General features: G+C 45.4%; 1 protein-coding gene across 1 annotated transcript in view; it reads left to right on the top strand.

Moving 5' to 3' along the window:
* LOC125712727 (glutamate receptor ionotropic, kainate 4-like) overlaps window positions 1-18,280 on the top strand; it is a 216,649-nt gene that overhangs the window by 45,126 nt on the left and 153,243 nt on the right. The window contains exon 2 of the mRNA XM_048983114.1: window positions 14,588-14,727. The gene's annotated coding sequence lies outside the window, so the exon portion shown is untranslated. The remainder of the gene's footprint in view (window positions 1-14,587; window positions 14,728-18,280) is intronic.

Below are 18,280 nucleotides of genomic sequence, written 5' to 3'. Positions count from 1 at the left end.
TCTCAGGAAGGTGTTTTTAATTAGTCATCAAATTGACAGGTACTAATCCACCTTTTCATTTCATTTTTTTCCCCCAACCCCGAGAACAACAGAGACAGCGGTATCAGGAAATGATATATGTGAACCTGCAGAATTGTTCACTGGTGATTAGAGTATCCAGATTTCAGAGCCCGACACAAAGTGTGACCCATTCACTTTATTCCCGGCTCGACTTTGTTAGGAAACCGCGGCTCTGATCGTATCTGAAAAATGCAAACTGCGTTTTAAGAGTTGTGCTCAACATGGGAAGCGGTTCAGGCCAGTGTCATTTTCAACAGGTTGCACTCCGTCACCTCTGCAGATGTTGCTGACCTGTGACGATAATGCAGCAGGCGGGGCGTAAGCGCGACACTGCCAGCTTAGCGCTGCCTGCCTTGGAAATGCTCCGCTCTGCATTTTGGGCATCTTGCGTCCCATGGACATATTCGACGTCCTTAGGGGCAATGCAGCCTTTTCAGGCGGTTGGGGTGTTATCCGTTCGATGCATTTTTATCTACCGTTCCGAGGCATTTGACTAGCGTATGTGGTGATTTCCCCCCGAGCACGCTATCATTATAGAAGACAGAGAAAATGAGGCTGCTTTAATAAAAGCGAGATGTAAACTGTGGTCACAGTCAGAGTCCATCAGTGAGGCCGTCCTCCTGGGAGGTCTGTGTACGCTGGCAGATCGCAGGCTCCGCCCACGATGCCACATTTATTTGGGATCGCTTCTGACGTCTGGGCCCCTGAGTGTCGTCTGCTTCTGCTTCCCTTGAAGTCCGGCACGCGGCCGGGAATGATCAACGCACTGGCACCCCGGGGGTCACGGCTCCGCCGTTAATAGCCGTGGGGGGTGCGGTCCGCAGCAGGGCCCGAGAACGCAGGGCTTCATGCACATGAGAAAGCGATGTCAGCCTTCACCCGTCCGTCCTCAATACCAGCCAGTTAGATGCAAATTAAACATTAATCCAGTTTCATTACTGATTCTGTTGTGTATGAAAAATTCTCATCTCTTCCGATGGTGAGACAGCAATGTACTGAAAGGCTGCATTGAGTGAATGTGAATATGAATAGACCCAGACTGAAAAAATGTGGATTGGCCCATCCCGAATATACACCCTTGTGTCCAGCCCCCCTTTTTAGCACTCTCCTGTGCCTTTACACTTTTAATCCTGTGAAAACCCTCCCCCTGTCCCAGCTGTTGTTTGTTTGTCCTTTCAGGTTTTATTAAGTGAATTTAAGTGATTAGTTGTTATTGACACACAATAACGAAATATGTTCTCTGCATTTAATCCATACGTGACAATGTGACATAGCAGGGGGCAGCTAATTCAGCGCCCGGGGAGCAGCGCTGGGGGGGCGGTACCTTGCTCAGGGTACTTCAGTGACGTCTTGTTGGTTGGGGATTCGAACCTGCAATCTTTCAATTACAAGTGCGCTTCCCTAACCATCAAGGCACCACTGCCCACAGTTACGGTATTGTATATGCTTACAAAATAGTCTTAAAAATCAACATGAAAAACAAACGTGAATCGTGATCCTGCCTCAAAAAGTCGCGATATGTTTGCCATATCGCCCCCCCCCTCAAATGTAGATGCTTTGGCACTAAAGCCCACTTGACTTGACTTGACTTGACTTCACTTGACTAGACGTGACTTGTCGTGCTTCAGAGGGGAAACAGGCCTCCCTGGCCTGAACCTATGTGTTATCCCATCCGGCTCTCCTGATTGGCCGATGTGTCCCATTGGCCAAAGATCTCCTCATGCAATCCAGGCACTACTAGTCATTCGCCCTCCATTATGGGCTTGGCTGCCTGCTATCATGGTAATCCTGGTTCTTGGTATCTTGGATTTTCTCTAGTGCTTATCTGAATGAACAACTACCTTCCATGTATATATGACAATGCTTTCTGCTGTTTAACAGTTGCCATATAAGTAGTAATTGAAAGCATTACAATGATACTCTGTATTTTAACATTCTAAAAATAACTGCATTTAAAATCACTTTCATCAGAATTGTTATATATATTAGTCGTGGGTATAAGTGCATTGGAGTGTCGGTTAGTCTTTATTTATATGTGGCTCCCTTTCTTGTTGCTACTTATCCTGTTTTAACTGGAGAGACTATTGAGTGGTCTGCATGCGTGGTCTGCAAGTGTGGTCTGCAAACTGAACGAGGCTCGTCCGGGCGGCACCAGGCGGCTTGTTGCTTTCTGTTTTGCCAGGCTGAATCGACCGGCCCTACTCCGGGAGCCGTTCATGCCCCCGCTGTTTACAAATCGACCGACTTGAGATTTGCAAATGCAGACCCACACCTGACAGCGTTTTATACGGGGTTTCACTGTAAGAAATGAACTGCAGATTTATGAAGCGCAGCCAGTTCAAACATTTACATGTGTGGCCTGTGGCTGCCGGTTTCTCATTCACGTCTCTGTCAAGGCCTGCTGTACTGGTGGGTAACCGCGTCATCATCCTCGTCATCATCATCATCATCATCGTCACGCGGCTCTATGGAAAAGGTGCGAGAAACTGACACACACACACACACACACACACACACAAATGGAATACTCTCCAGCACCTGTGGGAACAAGGCATACACTACTACCCTTGGGGGGTGTCTAGTGTGACTTTCCAAACTGAAAAACACTGAGGGGGAGTTTGGACAGGCAAGGGTATCATACCATCTCCTCATCCTGCAAGCTAAAGTTTTTCACCGGCCCTTCATGCAGCTGACCTCGTTCGGAGCCTCATAATTGCCTCTGACATTTCCAAGATTGTTAGACTGCGTTTTCTTTCCTTCTCCTTTTTTTTTTTTTTTCCTTCTGTCCATTCGCCCGTAACCGGCTTCTCTCACTCCGGCTCCCTGAGGTCAGACTTCTCAGATAATGAGCGCGATGATGAATATGAGGACTGATAATCCGGCGGCGGACGCCTCCACGGTTCCATCCATCCCGTTTTGAAGCACGGTGCTGCGACGGGGCCCGATTCGTGGGGTATGGTACCGTGTCGGAGGGCGGGTCTGCGCTGCTCGCGATGGGGATCAGTCAGAATTAGACTGAGTAAGAGATGCTTTTGACCAATGGAGCCATGGGCCTCGCCGCCATTAAATCTGAGGGGGACGTGTCCCTCTCACATTTCATAATTATTTATTTGGACCACTCCACATGTAACATGATATATTAGTTTTATGCCAGTGTGTCCCCCCCCCCACATTCAAAATGCCTCTGATGCCCCTGGATGGAGCTTATGTCTCTTAGTTTTGCCCTCACAGTCAGACATTTTTCATAGACTTGTTCTGTCTAAGTCTCATTCCCTAGGCTATGCTGGCACTGTTCCTGGGACTCCATACTAAAATCTTTATGCTGCAAGTTGGTCAAACACACTTTACCCAGAAGGCAGTGTTCGGAGCAGCTTTTAGACTAATGGCGATCCACTGGCTGGGGGCGTCAGCCAATCACTGCCTTGCTTGCTTTGCTTTGCCGTGTCCTTGGTGATGCACTGGGCACTGGCTTTATGTGCGTCTGTGCCTTTTTTAGCCACATTCGCACGCGAGCTAGAAAAAGTTCGCAGTCTTGACTTGGTGGGACGTCTCCTGTAGGAGAAAGCGCCGCTGAGCTGGTGAAAGCAGGCTTTTTAATCCTCTGCTTCCTGGATTATATCATCCCAGTGTAGTTTGAATGTTTGGTTGTTTCTGTTGTTTTTTTTAGTTTTATCCTTTCAGTTCAGATTTTGTATTTGCATTGCAGTTTTACCGTTTGACTGCGAGATCATTCGCGCCCCACGTTAGCTAGCAGGACCTTTCAGACCAAACGTGCTTTTTTCGAGTCTGTGAGATTTGCTTCTTTCAGCTCGGCACTGCAAATCCTGGCTCCCCGGTGTTACTTTGTAGAAATGGCTGGTTGCCAAATGCACTCCACTCTCTGTCCTACGGAACCAAGTGCATAAGGGAAAAACAATTTCTGCAATATTTAACTTTGTTTCAGAGGCATTTTCAAAAGTCTTCCAGATTTTGTTTGTTTGTCGTCGATTTTTTTTGTTTTTATTTTTTTTGTTTAAATCCCGTTTTCGAGCTTTTGTTACATGTTATAGTCTTGGTCCAAAGGCCCTCTGGACCAATTGTTACTCGGCCTTTGAATATCCTGCTTATGAATTTCATTTAATTACAAGGCCAACACAAAATAAACACTTTACTGGCCGCTTTAAGATAAAAAGCTCACAGATGCCCAATAAACTGGCCACTTTCTTCCCCCTGTAGGTTCCAAGAAGCCCGTAGCATATACAATAACATGAACGCATTTTAAAAAACCATAAAGAAAATCCAAAGACCAAATAAAATTATTGTGAAATTTCAAAAATCCCAGCTGTGTTTCCACATATGTTTCAATGAGGGGAAAAAAAAAGAAGGTTTTGGTCTCGATGCTTTTAGTCAAATTCTAAGCTTATTTGTACAAACCATGCAATTGGACAAGGCCTTTGTTTCTATCGGGAAATGTCACCGGAAAAAACGGCATATACCTTTGACTCCATTTTCTTTCAGCGGGGGGCTCTTTGCATTCTTGCCTCGTAGCCGAACACGCTATCTGACTCCCGAGCCAATTCAGGACAGGCAGCCAGAATATGGAGAATTGTAAATATTCTACACAGCCCGATACCCTTATCTGCAAGAAGCCTGAAATGATCAAACTAGGTATATAATATCATGGCATAATATGACAGCAGGCACCCATATTTCCTATTATGAGACCCCTACTGCTGCTCATACAGGATGACTATAGATGTTAAGTGTAATTGTTTCTATCCGCGATCCGCTTATTTCAGAGCAGACTTTCCTTTTCGGTCATTTTCAATATCCGCTTATACTGGCAGGATGGTGCCACATAATGGCCTGAATCTCATGGTACTGCTTTAGCATATAATGTTTCCATCAGTGCTTTTTCTATCACCACTTAGCCAATCAGGGTAATGTTTATCAAGAGCCTATGCAGGGAAGTATAGCCTTCAGGGCAGGATATCCTAGCACGGCTGGAGGTTCACTTCAGAGCAGACATACATTCAAACTGGCATAGCAGCATCCCTGAGCTTCCGTTTGTGACATGAGAATGTGAGGTCAGAATGTAACCCTTAGCAGCATCTTGCGTGTGGCCACCATCCACTGAAAGACATGCACAGTAGCATTCAAAAGTGATAGAGTGATGGTGTCGCATCACATGACCTGGTCACCTGACCTACATGCAGAAGAAATGGTTTTGGAGGAGTTTGACCAGAGAGTGAAGGAAAAGCGGCCAGTGAGAGCTCAGCATATGTGGGACCTCCTTCAGGACAGCAGGAAAAGCATCTCAGGAGGCCACCTCATGGAACTGGTGTAGAGGAGACAGTGGGGTCAGCCAGTCCCTGGGGCAGTTGGGGTTAAGGGCCTTGCTCAAGGGCCCAATGGTGCGATCACTTTGCCAACCCTGGGATTTGAACCGGCAACCTTCTGAGCTCCAACTGACAGAAGTTTTTTTTTTATACTTTTTTAGTCAGTGTATTTTGTTATTTTACAGTTTTTATGTCCTTCAGATTATTATAAAGTGTATAAATTAGTACCAATAAACTTTTCGGTGGGTAGGTGTGTCCAAACGTTTGACTAGTACTGTATCACCAAAAATCCGTTATTTCAACAGTGTGAAATAAAAACATTTTCTCGGCATCTAATCTACAAAATGAACCTAAAAATAGAAACCTATCTTTACACAGCTGTCAGTGAACGTTTTTCATTTAAAATGGACTAAACATGGATTGTGATCAGCGAGGCAAATATGTCAGTGTCAACAAGATAGGAACTAATCTCGCTTCGTATTCACAATTTACAGCCATGCTAGTTAGCTCGCTTTCCAGCTGTCGACGTTAAGTTGTTAAAAGTTATAATGTGATGCGATGTAATCCAGACAAGTGACCATCATGAATGCAAATCTTAACCAGTACAATCATAAATGCTAGTTCAATATATGACTTAATAAATAATCTTTTCATTGGTCAATTAGATGTTAAAAGTCATCAGGAGTGAGAGGAGAATGGGCTTATTCCATCATAGACTCTCCGAAGTTCCAGGATTCACCTGCAAATCAGCAGCAGCTGTTCCCCCCCCCCCCCCGGCTGCAAACTAGCCAGCATGCACTAGACTGGGGCAATAGGTTATTTTTAATACTGTCATGCTACTGAGAGTTTATAGAGAGGTACAGAATATTGATAGTATTTTAAACAGCAAGACTATTCTAGTATTTTCTGATAAAATTGGCTAGAGACGGGTATCGCAGCACCCCCCCCCCCACACACACACACCTCGCGGTTTCACCCAGTTTTCATCGGACACCGATGATATGTACCTGCCTCGCTTATTTACATAGCACGGCTTTGTACCTGCTGTTACTACGCATCGAGGTTGTTGTCAGGGCTCTGCTGCACACAGCTGCCTCATCAGCATACATTTGTATATCAAAAGGGGGAAGCAAAAAAAGCGATGTACAGACAAACAGCAATTGACCTATTTTTTTGGCAGTGGTAGGAAAAAGGCTACAGGCTGGACATAAGCACGGTGAGCAGAACCTCGCCGCTGCTGCTGGGCGAGGGGGTCCGCGATTGCTCCAAGCCGCACGGCACCGCCGTGTCTCGTGAGGTCACCCATCGCCTCGTCGATTTAGCATATTAAAAGTAAGTTCCTGGTGAGGCCGAGAAACCAGAGTTTCAACAGTCAACATGTTCGAGCAGCACCCTCCATTGAATGTTTAAAAAAAACTCACTTATTTGCTGAGGCTTTTAAAGGGGTTTAGTCATCTCTATTTTGGTTTGTGTGTGTGTGATTTGAAATTTTATCTATTTATTTATTATTCATTTATTTATTTATGGTGGGGTTTTGTGTGTGTGTGTGTGTGTGTATACACACTGTATGTGGTGTGGTAATTTATGTAGTATGTGTTCTTGTTTCTGTGTAAAGCACTTTGGTCAACCATTGGTTGTTTTAAAATGTGTTATAGAAATAAACTGACTTGTATTGACAAGTAAGAAGTTTTCACCCAGGGGTGTTGCTAGGGCTGAAAAACAGACACCCTTAGTAAAAGCTTGGCCCCTGTTATTGTAAATCTCTAGTGACGCTCTTGTTGAATCACGTCCTGCCCACCATGCCAACCTGACCCTCTTGTCTCCTCCCTAGCGTGGTCCTAACAAATCACGCCCATTACTCGTTTGTCTTAGTTCTCGTTTCTACCCTCGTTAATCACTCCCAGCTGTCTCTCATTAGTCTCATGTATATGTGTTTCCCAGTCCTGTGTTCCCCAGTCCAGCCGTTGACATCATTGCTCCCGTTGCCTGTGGCCTCCCTTGTGCTAGTCTTCCCGTTTTGACCCCTCATGGTCCCGTATGGTTTCACTACTCCTGTTCTTTTAATCTCAATAAAGCCTCCCTTTCTGTTCGCCTAACCCCTGCCCCTGAGTCACTCATTTCCATATCGTGTCTTGTTGTGACCTGAATGGATTTCTGATGCCTGGGTTTTACGAAAGATCTGGGGCTGAACCGAAAGGCCTAGTTATCCCTGTAATTAGGAAAATAATTGACGCTGCAGACGTCTATCATCATTTTAAATTTTCAGAGGGACCGGCGATTTTTATATTTCATTCTTGACTCAAATGTTTCTAGTGCCGAGACTCAAGCGAGCGTGTTCAATTGCTGAAACTTGTTCTTGTCTTACGGATGAAAAGTTATTTCACTGGGACTGTACAGAGTAAGGTAAAAATAGATACTTAATGCTTAGTCAGCCAGAAAAATCCATCCTCCATCCATAGGTATAGACTGGCATGAAGAATTGCTGCATATTGTGTAATCTTTACCACAAATGCTTTGATTCACAAAGTACAGCTTTCATATTGGCTATATTCCTGTGCCCTCTTTTGTATTACCTGTGTCGATTTATACTTAATCTTACATTTAACAACCACCGTTTTTTTTAACACTTTAGGAAGGATAGTATAAAAAAACCCACTGACCTAAAGTTATTTTAAAGAAATGTCACTGTAATGGCCTATTCATATGAACACTGATGTGATTTTGCATTTGAGTGCTTTGTAATCAGTTACTTTCACTTTAGATCTTGATCAGGTTGACTTGATATTCCAGTTGGTTAATAAGTGATGCTGGTTGTTTTGGAGCATAACACATAAAATTTGAAATTAACTGTTCTGCTAATTGAGCAGTATAATTTGCAGTGTAACCCTCTTGTTTACGCTGCATTGGGTGTCGGAATACCCTGAGGGGTGGAGAGGCGGGGGGGGGGGGGGGGGGGGGGCAGGTTTTGCATAAGCAAATTTTTGTTGTCTAGCTGAAGTTATTGGTTGCTGAACTTTCGCCTGCTAATCTGGAACCTTTAGTTTGGAGGGCTGGCATGGGATAATAAACCAGTAAATGATTATGTCACGTCCATGAATATGAAATACGTCCCCCAGGGTCTCAGCAGGTGGCTTTTAAAGGGCTCCGGCAACACCATCGTTGTGCTGTGTGCTGTGACCCCTTAATATGTTTCGGAGCTTACCCCCCAGCAGACACTATGGCATGCTTAACTCCAGGGACACTCCTAGGATATATTCTTTCTTTTATGTTGAGGGGTATAATAGAGGCCATATTCATATAGAGAATGCATCTTTTTCATTAGCCAATGATATGTCTTGGATAGGTGAGTGACAGGGCAGGGGGTACTTAGGATTCCAATCAGCTTTCAGCTGGGGCCAATGGCCCTGTGGCCCCGCCCCTGCCAAACTCAGCCCTCACCTGCCTTTGTCTTCCCTGCTCAGCATAACCTCCCCTTGCTTTTGTAGCAGTAATGCACCATGAAAGGCAAATGGGGGCAGAGGGGGGGCTCTCCGGTGATAGCGGATGCGGGCGAACCATAGGGACGGCACGCTCCATGCATGTAGCCCCATCCGGAATCCCGATTCTGCCTCGTTGTGTCATATTACATTACTCTGAAATCTCCCCCCCTACTCCCACCCCCGAAACACACCCACCCTTCCAACCTCCAATTCTGTGGAGGCTCTGCAGGGTTTAAATATAGATATTATCGCCAGAGTGCTACCCTACAGGACACGTACCATGCCTGCAGGACATGTCATTGTGACTATGGTGGATTTAGCAGGCAGTTTGGGAGTGTGACGATTTACAGAGTATATGGGAGATGTAGCATGAAGACTGTCATAGTCACACAGGACAAATAGGCTTATGGTTATTTTGCCTTACTTTTCACCAGTGTCGTTGTTTCACTGGGGAATGGAGATTTCCTGTCGCTATTTGTGATTCACACATAGGGGATAAGATGAATTATAGTTCATCATTGGAAGTTTAAAGAAATTAAGAAAAAGGGCAACGGGGCATACAGAGGAGATCACGTATTGGTTTAATAATGCGGAACAATACTAATTTAATTTGAAATGTTATTTTATTCAAGTGGAGCATGGCAGATCGACTTCTAATTAAGGTGCCTATTTATATAATGTACTCCGTAGCATTGCTCTGTTTTCACCCGAAAGCTTTTGAAGTCTAAGAACGTCGGGCGAACAGAAACACTGGCGGGGGGGGGGGGGGGGGTGCACGCTTTCATAACGTCCCCGGTCTGAACTTACTAAATGGCGGCTTTGGAGTGAGCAGATCGGAGCGGCGACGCGCGAGAGCAGACACCCATTTCACCGCCCGTTAAATCCGCGGCCCCCGGTTTACGGCGCTCATGAGGAGCGGCTGCGTCTCAGATCCCCCCGACTGCCCCACCAGCCTCCGTGAATCACCTCATAACGTTATTTTATACTATTTAATTCACTCGGCGGAGGTGTCGCTCCGTATAAACCCACCCTGCACTTTTACACCGTCTGACATTTTTATGATGTTTTGAGATGTGCTGATGCGATTGGCGTCAAAGTCGTTTTGATAAAAATCGACACGCAGGATCCCCCCCGCTGTCCGAAGCCGCAGGCACCGGCTCGGATTAAGTTGCTTAGGGAGGCCGATGTGCACTTCCCCCCCCTCCGCCCTGCTCACATTCACACGCAGACTCGCACCGCCGGTGCAAACTGACATGCGGCCGGATCGATAGACACGCCGCTCCTTATGGAGCTCAGGTGCATTTGCGGCGTTAATGAACAGGAACTGAATAAATTAGCTTAAGGAGCGGGGAGCCCCGCTAATGGCCGAGCCGCTTGAGTGTGGAAAGATAAATATGAGATGCATTTCCGCGGGAGGAGTGAGAAAATGAACTCCAGCATCAGTGCTACGCGGTGCCCAGCTTTTTATCTGCTTTTCGGATTAAAAATTAAGCGCACATCCGGCCTGCGTGTCATCCGTCTGTTGGTTTTTCAGTGCAGGTAACTGTGGTGGATTGCAGGGTATTTAAGGACGTTATTACTGCACTGCAAAATGTGGCCACAAAAAACCTCACCTGGACAGCTCGCATCCATCCATCCATCCATCTCCAAACCTATTTTTTTACTATAATAATAAAATAAAAGAGGAGGCTGTTTACAACAGGGAAGACAAACACTGGTATATTGTAATTATATAATTATTATTGTAAGTAGAGAGGCATGCCCTTGCATATATAGCCTATATACATTAATTTCCATCCATACATTTTCCCCTCTTATCCAATACAACAGCGTAGGACGCTAGGAATGGCATGCCAGCCCATTGCAGGGCACACGCAAAGCGAGGCATCATTGGCAGTGTATAGATGCAGATTAACCTGCCTGCACGCTTTTGGTTTGTAGCGGGGAGCTAGAACACAAAGAGGAAACCCAGAAGTTGTGAAACAACTGTGCCTCCCACCGAGGCCGTGTGCCCCCTTCCTCTCCTCCCTCATGTACATTTGTTACATACAGAATTATGGGTTTTCTTTCTGTAACAAACAATTGGAATTAATTCCAAATTGCATTCCAATGTCATGTTCAGAACACAGTGCTGTTTGTTTTCTGTAATTTTTATGCTCGAAGGATCAGCAGTCTTTTTTCCCCTTTGAGTAGCCCAGTAAATGTGTTAGAGATATATAATTTATCAGCAATATATATATATATATATATTATATATATATGAGACTAACACATTCATTTATATTACGCTGCTGATAGGACTGTACAGAGTTTGTGGGTAAGTGATGTATTTACTGTGCCAGATGGAACAGAAAGCAACTCATTTGACGATGTTTTTATATGTTTATTTATCTGGCACGTTGGGATGCCGGGGAGGATGGGCTGAGGTCGGAGAGCAGGCTCAGCTATCATCCAGGACTAGAGGGGCAGTTAGAGATGGATGGTTTGCTCGCGAAACCCACCTTTCCGATTCAGATCCCTCAGCTACTGAGTCACACACTAAGCCCATATAAATACAGTATCATCCCTTATTCTTTGTAATAAGTAAAGCTAACATCTCCAGTGACTGTATGCAATGTTAATGTGTCATGTCGCGTTTGACCAAGGCGGGCTGGTCGCAGACATATTACCTCGCTGTTAGCAGTAGCTGCCATCAGTAAAGGCATAGGTGATCATCGTCACACTTTATTATACTTCATTTATTAATCTTTATTTGCTTTTATATACCTCCTGTACATTTGTGAAGACGTTCTATGTCAAATGAACTGGGTGACGTGAGGCTTCAAGACACACCGTAGGTTTTTGTCCATCACCGTGTACATTTCTGCCAATGCAGGAAAACCAGCTAACGGTTAAATCAGCTGTTGGCTGACAGCCGAACTCTCTGTTAAGGCCGACTAATAGGTAGCCTGTGATTGTATAAACTACAGAAGTTAATCTGACGATACGCAATCAGTTGAAACACATACTGTACTGTATGAACAAGGCATGTACAATAAATGGCCACCCAGACAGCCTCTGTGAAGAATGCCTGTGTCTGACAGGGCTGTGCATTCGGAGTCACTGTGTTCTGATTATTTTTTTGGGAGGGGGGATGGGGTATGCCTCTTCCCCCACGGTGCCAGCATGTAACCGGGGGGGGGGGGGGGGGGGGGGGTTTCAGCTACTGGGCTTGCTGGGGTCTCCGTTGATTTAGGAGTCTGTTGCTAGGTGTATCCAAGCTGATGTATATTTCGGGCACGTCGCTACCAGTGGGCGACCAGAGGAAGCTCTGTTGCCATTCATCTCCTCAGATGGCTAAATGAGTCTGTTCTGTCCTGCTGTGGTCTGAGCCTTTGGTCAACCCTCTGTCCCCTCAACCCCCCACCTCCCCCCCTTTGTCCCTCTTTCAGCTTATAGGGACTCACAGCACAATTTAAGACACTTTATTACTTTCGCTTCCTGCATCAGCTCAAAACGGTACCCGGCTCTCCATCCGGGAGTTTACAGTCCCTGTAATCCAATATTGTCTGAAATTGAAGCTTTTATCCCGCTATGTCTTGTGTGTTTCTCTCTAACCATATATCTATATGTTACCGTCTGACAGCAAAATTCCCCCTTAGGGTCTGGTAACGTGATTTATATACAATATTTGTTAAAAGAGACGTGATAAACAGTCCTGTTACCGCAGTAAAAATAGCGCGTGAAGTGGATTTGTTCCACTTTGTGGAGATTATTTGAATACCACCATGTTTGCTGTATTTTTTGAAATAAGAACTGCAGTAAAGTATTTGAAATTGTGCCACTATTGATGATGCTGATGATGAGGATGGCTGCAGATGATGACTCCCCTCTTGCGTTTTAGGGTGTGGGGGGGGGGGGGCACTGTTGAGCGATTTTACACAATGAACATTTAGGGGTGTTTCGGGGGGTGAGATCAACTCAAAGCATTTCCGCTTTTCTTTCATCTTTCGTGGGCTGCGTTTAATTTGCCTCCTCAATTGGGGTTATGACTCCATAGTCAACTTGATTCATCCATTCGGGGGGATGCGGGGGGGGGGGGGGGGTGGTCGCTGGGCTCGCTGTGATTGGCAGACAACTTCACTGGCAGCTGCAGAAAAAGTGACACGCTTAAAGAGAAAATACCAAAAAAGTGAATCTACTTAGACTGAAAAGCAGCTAAGCACCATGTCAGAGATGGACAGAGAGCACGACTGCCCCCCCCCCCCCCCCCCCCCATCGACCCCAAAGACAAAATGCTGTTTTATGTGCCTTGATGATTTACCCTCCTGTTGTAAACATCAAATAAATAACCGGCGTGATTAAATTAATCCTTGATCCTATAACACTCAGTCCGTAAAACTGACTCTAAGAGCGTCCCCCCGAATGCGCCCGTGGGTGAGGAGCGGGAGCAACGCCAACAGGTGTGCCTTTGAATTAAAATGAAAATATAAACTGCCAGTTTGGAGAATCACACATCTCTGCTGGGATATCTCATTAGTCTGTGTCACTTTCTGTCGGGGAAGGAAATAGCATTTTGTGTCGCTATGAGTAAATGGCTGATGAAGTATAAAGATTTTCTGGCTAAGAAGCCTTCTGGGGAAGATTAAAGCCAACAATTACCTTAAATACACTGATAATTCCATTGAACATTGCAGATTACAATACTTATGATATCCATACTTAATATGTATATTTATATATATGTATGTGATTATGACCAGCTGGTGGCCTCTGGAATTTAATTACAGTGAGGTCAAAAAAACTTGAGAATATAATAATCCAAAGTGTTATCCAAGCCTTTCATTGCAAAAAGCTGGTTATAGCTGTCAGTTACTGGATTCGGGCTGGACATGAACCAGACGGGAAGCTGTGATGAGAACACATTTGTTTTATAATCTTGACATGTGAAACTCTCAGTTCTCCAGCAGTTTTAGTCCAAGCTAGAATAGTCTGCATTTTTACTTTTTCCAAAATGTTCCACAGTAGATGTCAAGGTGCGTTTTTCTAAAGGGGGTGTTTTTTTTTTTTTTATGTGAAGCCCGTTTTGAGCTTCCATGAGTCAGGAATGGCTGTTTCTGAATCTGTTGATTCTTCGGCCCTCGGTGTAAATTGGTACCGGCAACGGCAGCAGTGCAGCTTCTGCTGTTGATGTTTTCGATGAATCTTGGGCTTAGTGGCATAAAGAGCATCTCTCTGAATGCCCCGTGGAATTGTCCGTATCTGCCACTCTGCCGTGGGCTTATTCCTTGAGTGTGATCCTGTTGTAAGTTCAGCTTCATTGTTGTCGAGACCCAGGGGTGTAACGAATCACAATCTAAGCCCCCCCGTGTTGGTTAGCTGACGTGATCCACTTTAACAAAGGAGGTGGACATTGTAAAGTCGGTCTCTCTCCGTACCCAAGTCTCAGACTCTCTTGCAAGTCTTACTCTTCTCTTTACATCCTTGATGTCGTCACGGTGATCCTCTCAGCACCGGGCCCCACATACCTGATAAAATTACACTTCATTCTGAGACAGGCCTGGATGTCTGAGAATGGGATTACTGGGAGAGGATTAACTTGGTCTGGTTGCTGCATAGCCCTGGATATGATAAAGTGTAAGTGTACTCAAGTAGGGTCTTACCTGTGGCATTTTTACTTATTCGGTGCCCCCCGGGTCTTTGTGGGAGCCTCTTAAGCTTCTGACCAGCTTTGCCCCTTGTGCCTTGCAGGCTGCCTGCTCCGAGCCCATAAAGTTCAGCAAGGCCCTGTGATGTGGAAGACCTGCCCAGTAGCTGAGTGACCACTTCTGGCCGGAACACTTTGCTGCGATCCGGGATGGATTAGAGACCGGCACCTCCAGAGGTCAAAGGTAAGCATGTGGCGTTGGTCCTTCAGCCAGGTCCAGAAGAATGTTGCGTGAGTGAGCTAATCTCTCCACACAAATGCCTCTGAAAATGGTTAAATGTTCATAAAAAAGTAATCAAAATTTATAAACTGGGAGAAAAAAAAAGAATGGTTATCTTGTCACCAATTTCGATACCTCCAGGAATCGCTAAAGAATGGGATGATAAGCAGAGCAAACTATGCCGGCTGTAGGCATGGGGGTTGGGCAACGTTTGTGTCTGAGAAGTTGTGTTTGTGAATGTCATGCGACATTTATCTTCACAGCAAACAGACCTGCAGCAATGAATCACAATTTCAACTAGACCAGAAAACATACAGTACTACTGTCAGATAGAAAGTCCACCGTGTTCTATGGAATTCTGCCCCTCCCCTCGATGTTTTCTCGCCTGGACAGCTGGCTTTGTATGAATGAATTAAAAGTTATTCTCTTGCGCCATATTTAAATATTATTTGTTCACCCCGCTGGTAATCAGATTTAGAGCAAATGCTTCTGTTTTTCTGATGCAGCCTCCTTATTGCACCTTGCTCAAGGGTGCAATTTGCGGCTACCGATCCAAGCCAACAAAAGCTGCTGTCTTGTGTCACAGTCATGTGACCCCGCCTTCCTGTCTACTGGTCCTCAAACTCATTATTTCCCAACCCTGTCCTCGAGGAAACCCAGACCCGCACTTTCGTTCCCCCACAGCACCTCAATCAAACAATCGGGAACCAACCAAACGATCAAGAACAAACAATTAACACCAAATAGCTGGTAGAGGTGTGTTGGGAGCTGGGAGGCAGCAAAAATGTGGACTGTCTGGGGGTCTCCGAGGACTGGGTTGAGAAACACTGTCCAACCTGGTGTCTTCCGGACCTAGTGTTTGTTGCCAGTGTAGCGGGGCCCATGCCTTCCAGGAGTTTCAGAGATTTATCTTAGTCTTCGGCTTGGTAGCTGATGAAGGCAGGTAGGGATCCTGGCTGATGGGAGGTTTGTGGCGGGCCACCTGGATTGTCACCACCTAAGGAGCACGTTGTAACATGTTCATAGAGCCGACAGACCAGGCAAGAGGATTTTGGTGCTTCGTACTGGAAGGCAATTGCTAGGTTCTGAAGAAGCTTAACCAGATGCAAGGAGACTTAAGGACCCTGAAGACCTGTAGATCTCCTCCAAGTTACATCAGATGCTCTCCATGTTGTGGGGGGGGGGGGGGGTAGTGGTTTAGGACGGGTGACTGCGGCTCTTTGTGTCGGGCGAGATTCTCTCCGGTCTGCTTCGGGTAATTTCGGCTAAGTGGTTCAGTGTTTTCCTGCCTGGAGGGCAGCTACGAGATGGCAAAGCGAACATGATGGGAAGGGAAGCCCAGAGAATGACAGCTCCTGTGCAGTTTTGGGGGGGGGGGGCGGTAGTTCAGTGTTGGGGCACGGGAGGAGGGGGGGACATGGGCACATGGGGGAAATTTGGACTAAAGGCATCACCCTGAATACATATGCACACACCTGTCCCCAATCCACCCACCCCTCAGCGCTACTCGACTCGGATAGAGGAGCCTGGCATCTGTAATCTCGACTTTCCAGAAATAACGGCTGGCCCAGCTCGCCGCTGTTACGCTGTCTTGGCAACAAAAATCTTGTCTTAAAGCCGGGATCGTATAAGAAGCTTTACCTAATTGCTTACCAGACCAGTCTTCCGTAGGGCGACTCTTCTCTGATTTGAATACAAATTTCTGCAAAAAACAAAAACGCTACCACTCTAAGGTTAGTTTTGCCTTGTTATGTACAAGGCTTCACTTAGAATCTCTCCATCGATGACTCTTCCCTTTGTTCTCGGAGAGGCGGAAGATGTTTAGAATAAAAATCAATGCATATCACGCTTCAAAAAGTGTATTCAGCGGGTGCTGTGGTGAGCATCAAGATTGGAACAGAAACTGCTGGGACCAGAAGGATATTGTCTGTTTTCTCTGAGATCTCACTGACCAGCTGGCATCTGAGAATGTTACTTTATCTTCAGACCCATGGGAGTCGGCAGATAAGCGTCTCTGATTCATGTCAGGTCTTCCTAACAGATCACTGGTCGTCAGAGCCCTTTGCAAGCAGAGCTGATGTGGACTGGAGATGTAAACAAAAATCAGAGAGGCTTTCTTTTTCATTTTATTATTTTGGCGGCTTTTTTGTTGGGATTTTTATTGCTGTGTGCTGCATGTTTGGTGTTCTGCGCTCAGTGCTATTGTATGTGAGGATTTGATCGCATCTTTCTGTAGTGATGTGTGTGAGAATTTGGGCTTGTGGTCAAATAATGTGCTGGATTCTGTCAGAGTAAGGTCTTGCAGTCATCTCCAGTACTATTTTTTATGAAAATAGACTTCTGGAGGCCTTTGGGGTTACTGTTTAACCTTGCACTCTGCAAGATGAGTTCGTGCTCACTCTACTCTATGGAAAAGCAGGTCCATAAATGTATTTCAGGATAACTGACTGCTCTATAAATCTGATCACCATTCTTATGGTAATCATATGCTGGCTTGTGCTTATGTGTTTCTTATATATGTGGTGAAAATAGCAGCTATCCTTATGGCCTCCGGCTGTGCAATGCTGCTAATGTTGCTGGAACAGAAATCGGTCATAATGCTTATTTGAATTCTTGGACCGTTTGGCTCAGAAATCAAATTTAGCATCAGCAAATTTTTGAGTAGTATTTCTTATATATACAACTAAGAATACCCAACCGGGGGGGAGAGATGTGTATTGTGGAATCTGTCGTGGGAGTATTATGGGCCCCCAAAAAAAGGAATGAAAGAGACTCTTTGAAGTCTGGCTTACGTGGGGTGCAGGAAAGTCCGAGCGATAATGAGGTTACAAGGAGAGCGTTGTGGCAGGAGTGTGCACACCTCGGAAATGGAAAATGAACTACAACTGTATGTGGTGATCACTGTTTAGGGAGCGTGCTGTTTGAAGCTATTTATGAAGCAGTTTGCTTGTCATAATAATCTTTGCAAAAAAAAAGCACAGTTGTCATCTCCAGCAGACTTTCATCAAGCTTTCCCGCGAGTCCGGGTCGTGCTGTCCATGATGAGACATGCGTCTTGTCTGTACCTTAATGAGGTCTTTTCTTGATTCATAATGAGAGACCCAGATGGGGAGTTCAGGGTATTTATGACGCACATTGACCGGCGTTCCAAGGTCTGTTCTCCTGATGTTTCATTCCATCATTTAAAATCCGTTTCACTTCCCCGTAAGAGGATGCTGTCTGTCTTTATGCAGCCCCAAGCCTATGACCGGCGCTTCCACAGATTGCTGTGGCATCACCAGTCCACTACATCGATAAGCTACACCACTAAGCTACGGTGATAAACACTGCTTGTGACTGGAATAACTTCTTTGACTTTTTTGACTTTTTTTTCTGGTAGTTGTATTCCCCAGTTAGGGAATACATGTGGTTTTGAGACTGGTCCATTGTCGCATGCCCTTATCTCACACAATAACTCAAAAAGTATTTCATGGTTCTTTTTCAAACTTTGCAGACACGTTGGATCTGTCATGCTCTG

The sequence above is a fragment of the Brienomyrus brachyistius genome, chromosome 18 (assembly GCF_023856365.1).
Source record: "Brienomyrus brachyistius isolate T26 chromosome 18, BBRACH_0.4, whole genome shotgun sequence".
Classification (NCBI taxonomy): Eukaryota; Metazoa; Chordata; class Actinopteri; order Osteoglossiformes; family Mormyridae; genus Brienomyrus; species Brienomyrus brachyistius.
The sequence above is the reverse complement of the archived record's forward strand: the minus strand, read 5'-3'. Positions and strand labels throughout refer to the sequence as shown.